Source organism: Ranitomeya variabilis, chromosome 6, assembly GCF_051348905.1.
Source record: "Ranitomeya variabilis isolate aRanVar5 chromosome 6, aRanVar5.hap1, whole genome shotgun sequence".
In the NCBI taxonomy this organism is placed as follows: Eukaryota; Metazoa; Chordata; class Amphibia; order Anura; family Dendrobatidae; genus Ranitomeya; species Ranitomeya variabilis.
This window is the reverse complement of record NC_135237.1, coordinates 519,681,468-519,696,639: the sequence shown is the minus strand read 5'-3', so window position 1 is coordinate 519,696,639 and position 15,172 is coordinate 519,681,468. Positions and strand designations below refer to the sequence as shown.

Genomic DNA, 15,172 nt, shown 5'->3' with positions numbered 1-15,172 from the left:
ATCCAGATGGATTGTGGTCCTCGACACTCTGACCCCTAAGGGGCTTAATGAATCTCTTAGCTTTGCCCCATTTTTGTAAAAAAATTCTTTTCTTTTCATCATTATCTTACTCTCTTTTTGTGCCCCTATACTCTATCACAGAAGTTTCTAACGGTGTATTATGCGTTTTTTTTCTTTGTTTTTAACTTGTTTTTAATTTATTTCTTATTCAGTGACATTTCATGTGGCCAAGAACCTTATGCCGGACTTATCGTCATCGCTTCGTTACGGAGTCCTTGTAATGTTTCAGCTGTATACTGTGTCACGCTAGTTTCATCTACCTAACTATATAATGCTTTGTCCACACTATATACATATTACTATTATATTACAGTCTCTGTTGCTTTATATTTATATAGGTATGGTTTATATACGTTGTACTTACAATATGGCTGCTACCTGGTATTTTATGCATGAATACACACTACATTCTTCCCACTCCATATGCGACCGTGCGCTTGCGTGGTGTTGCCCCCAGGCTCAGCATGACAACGGGCATCTCTTGGTCTCCTTCGCCTGTCCAGGACCTCTCCTGCGCATGCGCTGTGACGCCTGACACTCTTGTTGCTATGCCAGGTTCTGCGGTACGCACTGCGCATGCGCCATTAGTGCCGCTACGCGATTGGCCTAAAAACAACATGTGACACGTTGTCATGGCTTTTTAAGGTCCTTTCCCACATGCGCCTAAATATACCCCTTGAGGAAGTGTCCAGTTGCGGACACGAAACGCGCGTCGGGTCATCCACCGTTTCACACGGGTCTGCTGTGCACACTGCGGTAAGCTCTGCTATATTTGGTTTCTATCAGATATCACACGTGGGGTGCATTTGCAACAGTATACGAGCCTATGCTGCATCTATTAGAGCCACTTCGGCTATCTGTTTTACCTTATATGCTACCTCTGTCTGTGCTGAATAACTTCATAGCACTGCTCACCTGCCATATAATTATAGAGGCGTACTAGCTAAATGCCTCTTTTACCCAGTACTTTCATTTGTGTGCACATCACCCTATATTGTCTATCCTGAATATTATTGATGCTCTATTTTGTATGTTTTTAATTGTCTTTAAATAAAATTTGTACTTTGTTATTCTAAAATTCGAGTAAACTCTTTTTTCTCCTCATTTTGTAATATAAAGAGGAGTGAGACACAAAAAAAGGTTTAAGTATAATATAAAAGTGTCTTTATTATATAAACTCACTCACAGGAATCATTACAGGCTTGTAGCCCAAATACAAAATACATGATGAGAATAAAATCGGGGGGACAAAACAACGAACATCGCAGACTACTAAGGAACCTCCACTAATGTTTCAATAGCAAGTAAAAGTACAAAACCTGAGCAAAAAACATATGTTTTTGCAGGTAAAACTCTCCATAGAGAACAAAAGGTCTAACCAGCGCGTGCTGGACAGGACCCAGGAGAGAAAAATATGTTGCTATTTACATCTAACAAAATCTAGTGCTTACCCATGTGGAAGGGCAGGAACCCGGCAGAGAGAGAACACTCTAGCCCCGACGTGCGTTTCCCATGGTTGGCTTCCTCAGGGGGCTGTGTATTCCACCCAAGCATGCTCAATATATATAGGGTATAGGCTGTCAATTGTACGTAATCAACACCTCCGCTGATCAGTGCACCAGGTGCAGTGCATGCGCAGTGTGCCCGCGGCCATGCAACATGCTGCATCCGGCAATCCAGGCTACGGAGGCGGTCAAGGAAAACACTTCCTGTGACGTCAGTAACCTGCGCCGAGCCCGACGGATGCCTTCAACAGCGCAAGCCGGCCGGGGACCCACTGTGCAAGCGCACAGCGCAGTGGCCATTTTGGATGCTGGAAAAAGTGTGGGCAGCCAAATATAAGCATGCCAGGTATACATAATCACTGCGGTATGAGGTAAGGATACAATACAAGTATGACATCTAAAAAGAGAGCAGGGGGACACAACGAATAGGAATAGTCAGATCACAAAAATCCATATATTCATGCATTAATAAGTTCATTAATGGAATGTAGAGATCAGTGAACATCCTCTTACCTGCTCCATTGAGCATTCCATCCCGGATAATAATATCGGTATTTCTCTGTTGTATTCAAATGAAGAGGTGGACAGAATGGTAGAAAGATGGATAATGGACCTTCAGGCCTTCCTATCGTTGTGGCACTATTAAAAATATTGAAAACAATTTAAACACATACAACACAGATAAGAGAAACCATGTAATGCAAATAGCCAAAAGAACACAGAGTGACACTCCATATTCCAAGCCATGAAGTATTTGCAGCAAAATATCTAGAGGAAAGGAGCAAAGGACAATTTCTCATTAAGACCATGTGGGGACATCGAGCCCAAAGTCACAATCCATCGGCACTCAGCTGTGCCAGTATCCGTTTATAATCCCCAACTCTCACACCACAATGTACTTTATCAATCCCACAAACTTTAATTGTGGTTGGATCGGAATCATGGCACAGCTTGAAGTGCCTAGGGATCCTTTTTCCACATCTTCGTCTAAATATCTGGCCACCACGATGTCCCTCACATGTTCTCGTGTCCTAACCCTAAGCTCACGTGAAGTAAGTCCTATATAAACTAAATTGCAGGCGCAGACAGCATAGTACACCACATGAGTAGTGCTGCATGTAATGTAACTTGTAATTCGGTAGCCCCTATCACCGCTCGCCGATGAGAATTATGTAGCTCTAACAATATTTCTGCAGGCTGCACAGGATCCACAAGGAAAACAGCCCCACCTCTGTTTACCTACACCGAAGGGGTTCCGGGGGTTTGCCACATAATGGCTCCTTACCAAGATATCCTTCAAATTTCTACCTCTCCTTGCTGTCAAAAGTGGAAGGTCTGGGATCAATCGTTTTAAAGTAGGTTCCGTTTTAAGCACTGGCCAGTGTCTTTGTAAGATACTACAAATGGATCCCCATTGATCATTAAATGTGGTGATAAAACGCAATGGCGTTTCCTTTTTGGCTCTAGTTCTTGTTATACAGAGAAGTTGCAGAGAATATCCTCCTGGCCCGTTGGTACCCTTGTTTGATGTCCCTATTGCTATACCCCCTCTCCCGGAACCTACTTGAGATATCACGAGTCTGGGCCCCAAAATTCCACCCAATGAGCAAAGCCTCTTCATTCGCAAGAACTGCCCAATCGGAACAGCTCATATAGTCGAAGAGATGTGCGCGCTTGATGCATGTAATAGTGCATTGACCGACGTCTCTTTACGGAATACGTCGGTCGGTAACACCCCCATGTCTGTTAGGTGTCAAGTTCCCACCTCTGCACAGGGGGAATCTCGAACCATCTCCGCTGCGGTCTCCCATTCTTCTCCAGCCGCAGTGGAGTCTGCTCAGGGAGACGTTGGTCCCAGCGTCTAGCTCAGGCTGATACTGGACGACTGATTACTACTGCCCTTCCATGCTCTGTCCTTGTAGCCATCAATGTTCAGCAGCGAACAGGTCTTTCTGGGACTAAGTCCTGCTTTTCCCTTTCTGAGCATGCACACGGGACGACCTCCCATTGGAGGTCGGGGGTCACATGCTCAGGTCCTGTTGCGGCTCCTATTGGTCCATCTGGAAGGTCTCGTAGCACTGCCGCTATAAAAGGTTCGCATGGCCGCTCAGCCATGCGCTAGTGTATTCTTGAAATTGTGTGTGTGTTGAGTGAAAGTCGTTCATTAATCATCCCCTCCCTTGTGTATGACTGCTCGCGTAAGGTGGATGTCTGCTATCTAGTGCCCGGCTGAGCCATCAGCAATAAACACACGAAACAGCATCTAATTGCTGTAACCACCAGTGAGGCGCCGTGTGCTATTAGAGCGCATTCCTATCCCAAGTCTGGGTGGATAGTGGCATCCGCCAGTGCGGCACTGATTGCACTCTTGTGCATTTAAGTTATTTTTGCAGTTACTCTGACACCCCAGTTGCGGCGTCGAGCGCAAGAAGTCTAGACGAACTCTAATCCTGTGTCTTGGGATTGAGTTCTGAGACTCCTTGCTTGCGTTCTTGGTGCGGTACCGTGGCCCTGTGATGCAACAGGGTTCGCTTCCTTCACACAGGGTGAAGTTAACCCGTGTGTGTATCCACATTGTACCGCCATATAGTCCATCATTACTTAGCAGCAGGTTCCGTCTCTGCACGGTGGACCCCAGGCTGCGAACGCACCTTACCCTATCTTTCTAATTATTTGGTGCATTCCGCTAGCCCTAACAATGTCATCTACCAAAATCCTGTTGTCCAAAAAGTCTATTTCCCTAGACGCAATTTTGTATGTTAATTTAATGCTGTAATGGTTCCTATTTAGCTCACGGAAACCATGAAGCCCAGGCTCATCACCCTACCAAATAATGATGATATTCATCTATATAACAGTACCAGCACTGCACATGGGAGGCGGCGCACGCGCCATCCCCGGAAACCTCCCTCTCCCAATACCCGAGAAAGAGGTTTGCGTAGGATAGTGCACACGCCGCGACCATCGCAGTGCCACGTTGCAGTAGAAAAAAGTGGTCCTTAACCCCTTCACCCCGAAGCCTGTTTTCACCTAACTGACACGGCCAATTTTTAAAATTCTGACCACTGTCACTTTATGAGGTCATAACTCTGAAACGCTTCAACGGATCTTGGTGATTCTGAGATTGTGACATATTGTACTTCATGATAGTGGTAAAACTTCTTCGATATGACTTGCATTTATTTGTGGAAAAAAACAGAAATTTGTTGAAAATTATGAAAATTTTGCAATTTTCAAATTTTTCGTTATTTATGCCCTTAAATTAGAGAGTTATATCACATAATATAGTTAATAAACAACATTTCCCACATGTCTGCTTTACATCAGCACAATTTTGGAAACATAATTTTTTTTTGTTAGGGAGTTATAAGGGTTAAAAGTTGAAAAGCGATTTCTCATTTTTGCAACAAAATTTGCAAAACCATTTTTTTTACGGACCACCTCACACTTGAAGTGACTTTGAGGGGTCTATATGACAGAAAATGCCCAAAAGTGACACCATTCTAAAAACTGCACCCCTCAAGGTACTCAAAACCACATTAAAAAAGTTTATTAACCCTTCAGGTGCTTCACAGGAATTTTTGGAATGTTTAAAAAAAATTGAACATTTAACTTTTTTTTCACAAAATTTTTACTTCAGATCCAATTTGTTTTATTTTACCAAGGGTAACAGGAGAAATTGGACCAAAAAAGTCATTGTACAATTTGTCCTGAGTACGCCGATACCCCACATGTTGGGGTAAACCATTGATTGGGCACATGGCAGAGCTCGGAAGGGAAGGAGCGCCATTTGACTTTTCAATGCAAAATTGTCTGGAATTGAGATCGGAACCCATGTCGTGTTTGGAGAGCCCCTGACGAGCCTAAACAGTGGAAACCCCCACAAGTGACACCATTTTGGAAAGTAGACCCTCTAAGGAACTAATCTAGATGTGTGGTGAGCACTTTGAACCTCCAAGTGCTTCACAAAAGTTTATAATGTAGAGCCGTAAAAAAAAATTAATATTAATTTTCACAAAAAATGATTTTTTGCCCCAAATTTTTTATTTTCCCAAGGGTAGCAGGATAAATTGGACCCCAAAAGTTGTTGTGCAATTTGTCCTGAGTACGCTGATACTTCATATATGGGGATAAACCACTGTTTGGGCGCATGGCAGAGCTCGGAAGGGAAGGAGCGCCATTTGACTTTTCAATGCAAAATTGGCTGGAATTGAGATCGGAACCCATGTCGTGTTTGGAGAGCCCCTGACATGCCTAAACAGTGGAAACCCCCACAAGTGACACCATTTTGGAAAGAAGACCCCCTAAGGAACTTATCTAGATGTGTGGTGAGCACTTTGAACCTCCAAGTGCTTCACAGAAGTTTATAATGTAGAGCCGTAAAAAAAAATGAATATTAATTTTCACAAAAATGATCTTTTTGCCCCAAATTTTTTATTTTCCCAAGGGTAGCAGGATAAATTGGACCCCAAAAGTTGTTGTGCAATTTGTCCTGAGTACGCTGATACTTCATATATGGGGATAAACCACTGTTTGGGCGCGTGGCAGAGCTCGGAAGGGAAGGAGCGCCATTTGACTTTTCAATGCAAAATTGTCTGGAATTGAGATCGGAACCAATGTCGTGTTTGGAGAGCCCCTGACGTGCCTAAACAGTGGAAACCCCCACAAGTGACACCATTTTGGAAAGTAGACCCTCTAAGGAACTAATCTAGATGTGTGGTGAGCACTTTGAACCTCCAAGTGCTTCACAGAAGTTTATAATGTAGAGCCGTAAAAAAAATTAATATTAATTTTCACAAAAAATGATCTTTTTGCCCCAAATTTTTTATTTTCCCAAGGGTAGCAGGATAAATTGGACACCAAAAGTTGTTGTGCAATTTGTCCTGAGTACGCTGATACTTCATATATGGGGATAAACCACTGTTTGGGCGCATGGCAGAGCTCGGAAGGGAAGGAGCGCTATTTGACTTTTCAATGCAAAATTGGCTGGAATTGAGATCGGAACCCATGTCGTGTTTGGAGAGCCCCTGACGTGCCTAAACAGTGGAAACCCCCACAAGTGACACCATTTTGGAAAGAAGACCCCCTAAGGAACTTATCTAGATGTGTGGTGAGCACTTTTAACCCCCAATTGTTTCACTAAAGTTTAGAATGTAGCGCTATGAAAATTAAAAAATAATTTTTTCTTTCCACTAAATGATGTTTTAGCCCGCAATTTTTTTTCCCCAAGGGTAACAGGAGAAATTGGACCACAAAAGTTATTGTCCAATTTGTCCTGAGTACGCTGATACCCCATACATTGGGGGGGAACCACTGTTTGGGCGCACGGCAGAGCTCGGAAGGGAAGGAGCGCCGTTTGAAATGCAGACTTAGATGGATTGGTCTGCAGGTGTCATGTTGCATTTGCAGAGCCCCTGATGTACCTAAGCAGTAGAAACCCCCCACAAGTGACCCCATATTGGAAACTAGACCCCCCACGGAACTTATCTAGATGTGTTGTGAGAACTTTGAACCAACAAGTGTTTCACTACAGTTTATCACGCAGAGCCGTGAAAATAAAAAATATTTTTTTTTCCACGAAAATTATATTTTAGCCCCCACGTTTTTATTTTCCCAAGGGTAAGGCTGGTTTCACACTTGCGTTTTTATCTAAATGCGTTTTTTTAAAAACGCATGTGTGAAAAAACGCATGTAAACGCGGTAAAACGCATGCATTTTTTAGACGCATGCGTTTTTATAGAAAAACACAAGAAAACGAGAAAAAAACAAAAAACCCTAACCCTACCCCTAACCCTAACCTGAAATACATGGCACTGAAAAACGTGGCACTGAAATACGTTTATATACGTATATACGTATATAAGTGCCACGATATTTCAGTGGCCACGTATTTAAGTGCCACGTATATAAGTGCCACGTATATAAGTGCCACGTATATAAGTGCCACGTATATAAGTGCCACGTATTTCACGTAAATGCCACAATATTTCAGTGCCACGTATTTCACGTAAATGCCACGATATTTCAGTGCCACGTATTTCACGTAAATGCCACAATATTTCAGTGCCACGTATTTAAGTGCCACGTATATAAGTGCCACGTATATAAGTCCCACGTATATAAGTGCCACGTATTTCACGTAAATGCCATGATATTTCAGTGCCACGTATTTCACGTAAATGCCACGATATTTCAGTGCCACGTATTTCACGTAAATGCCACGATATTTCAGTGCCACGTATTTCACTGAAATATCGTGGCACTTAAATACGTGGCACTGAAAGACGTGGCACTGAAATATCGTGGCACTGAAATACGTGGCACTGAAATATCGTGGCACTGAAATATCGTGGCACTGAAATACGTGGCACTGAAATACGTGGCACTGAAATACGTGGCACTGAAATACGTGGCACTATGACTGTCAGAAAATGTTCATTAAACGGTTAGGGGTGAGTTTAGGGGTAGGGTTAGGGTTAGGGTTTGGATCCCTTTATCACCTTGATGGTGGTGGGTGACTTTTCAGTGTGTGTTCTGTTTTTTTTCTATAAAAACGCATGCGTTTTTAACGCAAACAAACGCGTTGAGATCGGACGCCATGTCGCGTTTGGAGAGCCCCTGATGTGCCTAAACAGTGAAAACTCCCCAATTCTAACTGAAACCCCAACCCTAACCCCAGCCCTAACCCTAGCCCTAACCCCAACCCTAAGTCATCTGCAGGATGCGTTTTTTTCCCCATAGACTAACATTAGCGACATATTGACACACGTCGCAAGCGTTGTGCGACGGTTGCGTCGTGTTGTGGCGGACCGCCGGCAGCAACAAACGTTACATGTAACTTTTTTTGTGCCGACGGTCCACCATTTCAGACCGCGCATGCGCGGCTGGAACTCCGCCCCCACCTCCCCGCACCTCACAATGGGGCAGCGGATGCGTGGAAAAACAGCATCCGCTGCCCCCGTTGTGCGGCGCTTGCACAGTATGCGTCGGTATGTCGGGCCGACGCAGCGCGACGGCCCCGTACTGACGCTAGTGTGAAAGTAGCCTAACGGGAAAATGGAAATAAATATATTTTTTTAAATTGTATTATTTTTCCCTAACTAAGGGGGTGATGAAGGGGGATTTGATTTAGTTTTATAGCGGGTTTATTAGCGGATTTTTATGATTGGCAGCCGTCACACACTAAAAGACGCTTTTTATTGCAAAAAATAGTTTTTGCATCACCACATTTTGAGAGCTATAATTTTTCCAGATTTTGGTCCACAGAGTCATGTGAGATCTTGTTTTTTGCGGGACGAGTTGATGTTTTTATTGGTACCATTTTCGGGTACATAACATTTTTTGATCGCTTTTTATTCCGATTTTTGGGAGGCGGAATGAACAAAAATCAGCAATTCCTGAAATTCTTTTAGGGGGGGCGTTTATACCGTTCCGCGTTTGGTAAAAAGGATAAAGCAGTTTTATTCTTCGGGTCAGTACGATTACAGCGATACCTCATTTATGTAATTTTTTTATGTTTTGGCGCTTTTACACAATAAAAACTATTTTATATAAAAAAAAATTGTTTTTGCATCGCTTTATTCTGAGAGCTATAACTTTTTTATTTTTCTGCTGATGATGCTGTATGGCGGCTTTTTTTTTGCGGGACAAGATGACGTTTTCAGCGGTACCATGCTTATTTATATCTGTCTTTTTGATCGCGTGATCATTGTTTTTTGCCTCGTTTTTTTTTTTTTTTTTACGGTGTTCACTGAAGGGGTTAACTAGTGATATAATTTTATAGGTGGGGTCGTTACGGACGCGGCGATACCAAATATGTGTACTTTTATTGTGTGATTTTTTTTTTATTTAGATAAAGAAATGTATTTATGGGAATTTTTTTTTTTTTTCTTTATTTAGGAAAATTTTTTTTTTTTTTTTTTACACATGTGGAAACATTTTTTTTTTACTTTTTTACTTTGTCCCAGGAGGGGACATCACAGATCGGTGATCAGACAGTGTGCACAGCACTCTGTCTGATCACCGATGTGACAGGCACGTTCCACAGGCTTGCCGGCGCCTGCTATGAGGATTCTCAGCAGACGCCGGCAAGCAGGGTCATCTCATGACCCGGAAGGAGTCCCGCGGCCATCTTGGATCCGGGGACTCCTTCCAGGTCACCGGAGCAGCGCGATCTCATCGCGTTGCTCCGGTGGGAGAGCGCAGGGAGCCCCCGTCCCTGCGCGATCCCCCTCTATGCCGCTGTCACTATTGACAGCGGCATCAGAGGGGTTAAATGCCCGCGATTGGCGATAGCACCGATCGTGGGCATTGCTGCGGGGTGTCAGCTGTCATATACAGCTGACACCCGCACCCGATCACCGCGGCGCTCAGCGCGAGACCGCGGTGATCGAGCCGCCGTACTAGTACTGCGGCTGTCAGTAATGCAGTGCCGGCAGCGCAGTACTAGTATGGCGCATGTCGGGAAGGGGTTAAAGGTGAAAAAATCGTGTGTCAACACAAACTCCAGCAGTTCCAGGATGAGGAAGCACAGAGCAGGGTCCAAATTGCTGGATTCAAGGTAAAATTTGGCAGCCCTTATACCATCTAGATGACCAATACTTGTATAGAGCGACTCTACGTCAATTGTGGCAAGGAACATGTCAGGTTCCATCGTTAAACCGTTTAATTTCGTCAGGACTTCCGTCGTGTCCCTGACATAAGAGGGCAGCGTTTCCATCAATGGGTGGAGATAATATTCAATAAATTTGCACGCTGGATCACGGAGCCCTTCTATGCCAGACACAATCGGATGTCCCGGGGGGGGTCAGGGGGTCCTTGTGGATCTTGGGCAGCAAATAAAAAGTAGGGACCACTGGATTCTTAACACATAGGTCATCATAGATTTTCTTGGGGATAATACCCTGTAAAAAACCTTTTCCTAATATTTCATTAAGGAGTCCTGAGAAAATTGTTATCGGACTCTTAGGTAAAGGGGTATACGCTTCCCTGTCCCTGAGTTGGCGACAGGCTTCCTTTTCGTACAAGTCTGCCGGCCAGATGACCACGTTCCCCCCTTTATCTGCTGGTTTAATAACCACATCCTTCATAGATCGTAATTCACCAAGTGCCTGTCGTTGTGCACTGGTTAAATTATCCCTCCCTCTATTCCTAGAGATGGTTTTAAAGTCAGCCAAGACCAATTTGTTAAATATTTCAATCTGTGGACACAAAGAAAGGGAGGGGAACGTGGCTGATCTCAGCAAGACGGACGCAGGAAAAGTACCTTGGGCTGGGGTCGTACTCTCATTTTTAAGTTCCTCCAAAATGGCCACTGCTTCCCGATCCATCGTGCTGTCAAGGCCATCTGCACCTGCTGACCTTATATAAAATTTACGAAGAATCATCTTCTGTAAAAAAAGCTGCAGCTCCTTCATGGCTAGGAAAAAATCAAAGTTATTAGTGAGGACAAATGTTTACCCCAGACTAAGAACATCCCTTTGGGACTTTGATAATACATGCCCAGAAAGGTTAATTACCTCAAGATTTGTAGTCGTTTTGGGCTTCTTTTCCAACGACTGTGGAGGAGTAAGTTTCCTCTTATTGTAAGTTGAATCCTTCTTAAAGGCATGTTTACCAAGTCTTCAACTTCTGTTGAATGATAGAGTAACTGCTCATGGATGCCTCTTCATCCATCGATGAAGCTGAAGAGAAAGAGTTGCGGTGGGGTCTGGGTGTTACTATAGGTACTCCTTGCTTCTTCCTCCACCTATACACCCGATTATTGGAGAAGTCTTAACATGTCCGGCTGATATTTTTTTGTTTTGAAGAGATTATCTTCTTTTCCCACTTAGTAAATTCCCCTTCCAGTTCTTTATTACATTTTGCCAATGCTTCTGTGGACAATTTACTCATCAGGTTACCCTGTATTGAATTAATCTCCAATCCCACTTCTTTCGGGATGTCTCATTGGATTTGATGAGGAAAGATATATATCTTGGTACCATGTTAGCCAGTGGAAAGAAAAATGTTTAGAATTGAGAGTCCTCAGTAGTTGATACCTTTTAATGGCTAATTGAAAAGATGGTAACAAATTGCAAGCTTTCGAGACTACACAGGTCTCTTCATCAGGCATAGACTAAAAGAAATTCTGGAGAATCACATATTTATGCACAATACAGCCCAGAAAAAAAAATAAAAACTGAAAAAAACATGGATCAGACAGGTGACATGAAGCAGAATTACCATGAGTGATAAACAGTTATTTCCATAAATATTGGACCAGTTCTTAGATAAGGAATGTTTTATTGTCGAGATCCTTATTCTCTCCCTCTCATTCTAGACCTCTTTAACCAATCAAAAAGCCCAATAGGCCATGAAAAGGTGGGTGGGTAAAATGAATAATAATCCTAGCATAGAAAAAGACCCCCAAAACACTCAAATACAAAAACCAAAATATTTATTTTATTTCTACATTTATATTTTACCTAAAAGCAATAAAAACACATATACAGGGATAATGAATCATGAAAGAACAATATGCTGGATAAACAATATCATCCTAAAGATGCAGTCTGGATACAGAATTCTAGTCACATATATAGAGCTCTGGCAAAAATTAAGAGACCAGACGACTCCGGGATGCTGGCCTTCAGGGTAGAGTGGCAAAGAAAAATCCATATCTGAGACTGGCTAATAAAAGGAAAAGATTAATATGGGCAAAAGAACACAGACATTGGACAGAGGAAGATTGGAAAAAAGTGTTATGGACAGACGAATCCAAGATTGAGGTGTTTGGATCACACAGAAGAACATTTCTGAACAGATGCTGGAAGAGTGCCTGACGCCATCTGTCAAGCATGGTGGAGGTAATGTGATGGTCTGGTGTTGCTTTGTTGCTGGTAAAGTGTGAGATTTGTACAAGGTAAAAGGGATTTTGAATAAGGAAGGCTATCACTCCATTCTGCAACGCCGTCTTTTTAGTAGATAATTTCATCAATCTTTTTCAGTTGGTTGAGTCCTTGATAAATGATAGCAACATTTCTACCAAAGCCTTCAAATGCCAATCTAGTAATTTCACACAGGCTCTTATTGCTGTAATAGATTGGACAGCCCAGAGGTGTGGTTTTATTCTTGTAAACTTTTCATAGCATATAAAAACACGGCATCCTAGGATGTTCTACAGTGAGGAATTCTTTCTATTCCATTGTGATCTAATAGGTTCTGTAAAGAAATACGAAATGAAGTGGATCATACGTTAACTTCCTATAACACGTAGCATCTTTAAGTTGCATCTGTCCCTTTTTTCCCCCCAACTGGTGACGTCACCCTTGTAACTCCGCCCCTTCCTCTCCCGCGGCGTCCTCCAGTGCTGCTTCCGGCTGGGGCACACGAGGACTTGCCTGCTCCCAGCACGGCGACCGCACGCTCTCTACTTGCAGTCCTGCGATCTCCATTCAGAAACACCACAGCTTCCTGGGATTGAGGTACGCCATATAGCCCTTTACCACCAGCGGACCAGCCAGTGAGTACTACTTACGGATCATTATTTACAAGGCGTTCTACATACTCACTGTCACACTAGGTCATTCCCCCTTCTAAAATCTGCCGTTACAGCTTGAAGCCAAGCACATCCGCATCCACAGCAGGAGTACAGGAAAGTACGCATACTACGTCTGCAACTGCATCAGCAGTAAGTACAAGACTTAAAGGGTTCATCTTGATGGATCCTCTAGATTGATTACTATCTCATTCATAAACAGGTGTATCCTACAGACAAGTACATCTTCCACATCAGGTTCCCCATCAGTGTAATATACACGGAAAGGACCCACGTTTTATACTCGCCAATACTCATCAAAAAGGATCACCATTCTATCTACTGTAATCACAGTAAGTCTAACTTGACAAGCATCACCATATTGCTTCTGTAGTGTCGCTGCCAAGTCCCACTATATTCAAAAGTCCAATTTATCCCGCAAAACAAAAAACAAGCACTCATATGGCTATGATGGCCGAAAAATAAAAAAAAGTTATAGCTCTAGGAAAAGAGGAGGAAAAAACTAAAGAACAAAAAAACCCTAAAAAAATCCGCCAGTCCTTAAAGGGTTAATAAATAAAATAATAGGTTTGTTACATATATATCACTGTACATCACTAGTCTTAGGCATCTGAGCACCAGGAAATAGTATACAGATATCAAGCAGTAAGCAACATTAATGTTAAAAAATAAATCAGTGTAATTCTAGCTAATCACTGACTTATTATTACAAGGAATGAAAATATTTATATCAATAATTAGATGCGCTTCTGACTTCAGTCTCTGGGGATTGCACATAGATTTCCAAGCCGTGCTTTCTGATTAGCGGTCTAAATCAAAGCTGATTAATATTCGCTTGAAAGGAAACCGCTATTTCCATTTGCTGAAACATTTGATTACAACTAAGGAAGGGAGGACAAATTACTTTATTTTACAGAAATTATCTCTAATTGAAAAAGCAACAGGGTGAAAAGTAAAATTCAAAAAGAGGAAACGGGCAAAACTAGAAAACTGAAAATAACATTTTCATCAAATTTGATGAATACATAAATATGAATAATTCTTCTCACTGTCTATACGATCAATAAGTGATGTCGAAACTTTGGCTCTTATACTGCAGTCGAAATAGAAGTTTTAGATAGGAAGGTAGATTGTTATAATTTTTTGGGGGGAAAACTTGCCACAGTTCTTCAGTAACTATGTGCACACAAAGTTTTTCACAACAGAAACGTATCAAATACTTAGTAGAAACACGCCAAAACCCTCTATAAATGCAAGCTTCTCAAAAACTTGGAGTTTCTGCACCAAAAAACTCAGCAAAAAAGAATATGTATGCAGGTAGCCATCTTTAACTTTCTCGTCTGCTTAAAATAGCTTTTGCTGTTTAAGATGAAAGCAGCATAATATAGAGCAAGGGAGCCTGATTCCAGAGATGTGTCACTTACTGGATTGTGTGTTGTAGATTCAATACAATCAGTGTTTTATCAGCAGAAGATTATCACTGCAGGACTAGGTCTCATGTGTAGACCAGTCCAGCTAATGTGTGTAACCCCACCCCCACCACTGATTGGCAGCTTGCTGACAATGTACAGTGTAGACAGGAAACTGCCAATCAGAGGTGTGAGTGGGGTTATACTCAGCTCAACATTCATAACACTGCTGATTCTACACAGGGAAAACAGGGATTCTATGAGAACTGCACCAAGCAGTCCAGTAAGTGATACATCGCTGGAATCATGGTTTCTGCTGCTATATCATGCTGCTCTCAGATAACATAACAAAGAGCTGCTGACAGATTCACTTTAAAAAGTTTCTTCAGCCTAAATACAAGTGTTTATAAAGACACGTAAATGTATAAAATAACAAATAAAGTAATATTCATGGGTCTAGAGTGGCCTCATCCGCAGGCCGCTGTAGTGTTTTCCACCAAGACTTGGGGTAAACATGTCCCTTTCTTTGACCACTTGACCACTGAGGCTGTGACTGGCTGCAGTGGTCAGGTGAACAGACAGGACATCATCAGATGTGTACTAGATGATATTCCGAACCAGTCGTCTGATCACAGGATAGCATAACTTCAAGTCCAAGT

General features: G+C 42.5%; 1 long non-coding RNA gene across 1 annotated transcript in view; it reads right to left on the bottom strand.

The window, feature by feature from the left end:
- Window positions 1–2,099: 2,099 nt before the first annotated feature.
- Window positions 2,100–15,172, bottom strand: part of LOC143782970 (uncharacterized) — a 67,972-nt gene continuing 54,899 nt past the window's right edge. Inside the window, exon 3 of the long non-coding RNA XR_013217071.1 lies at window positions 2,100–2,204. This is a non-coding gene — a long non-coding RNA (uncharacterized LOC143782970). The remainder of the gene's footprint in view (window positions 2,205–15,172) is intronic.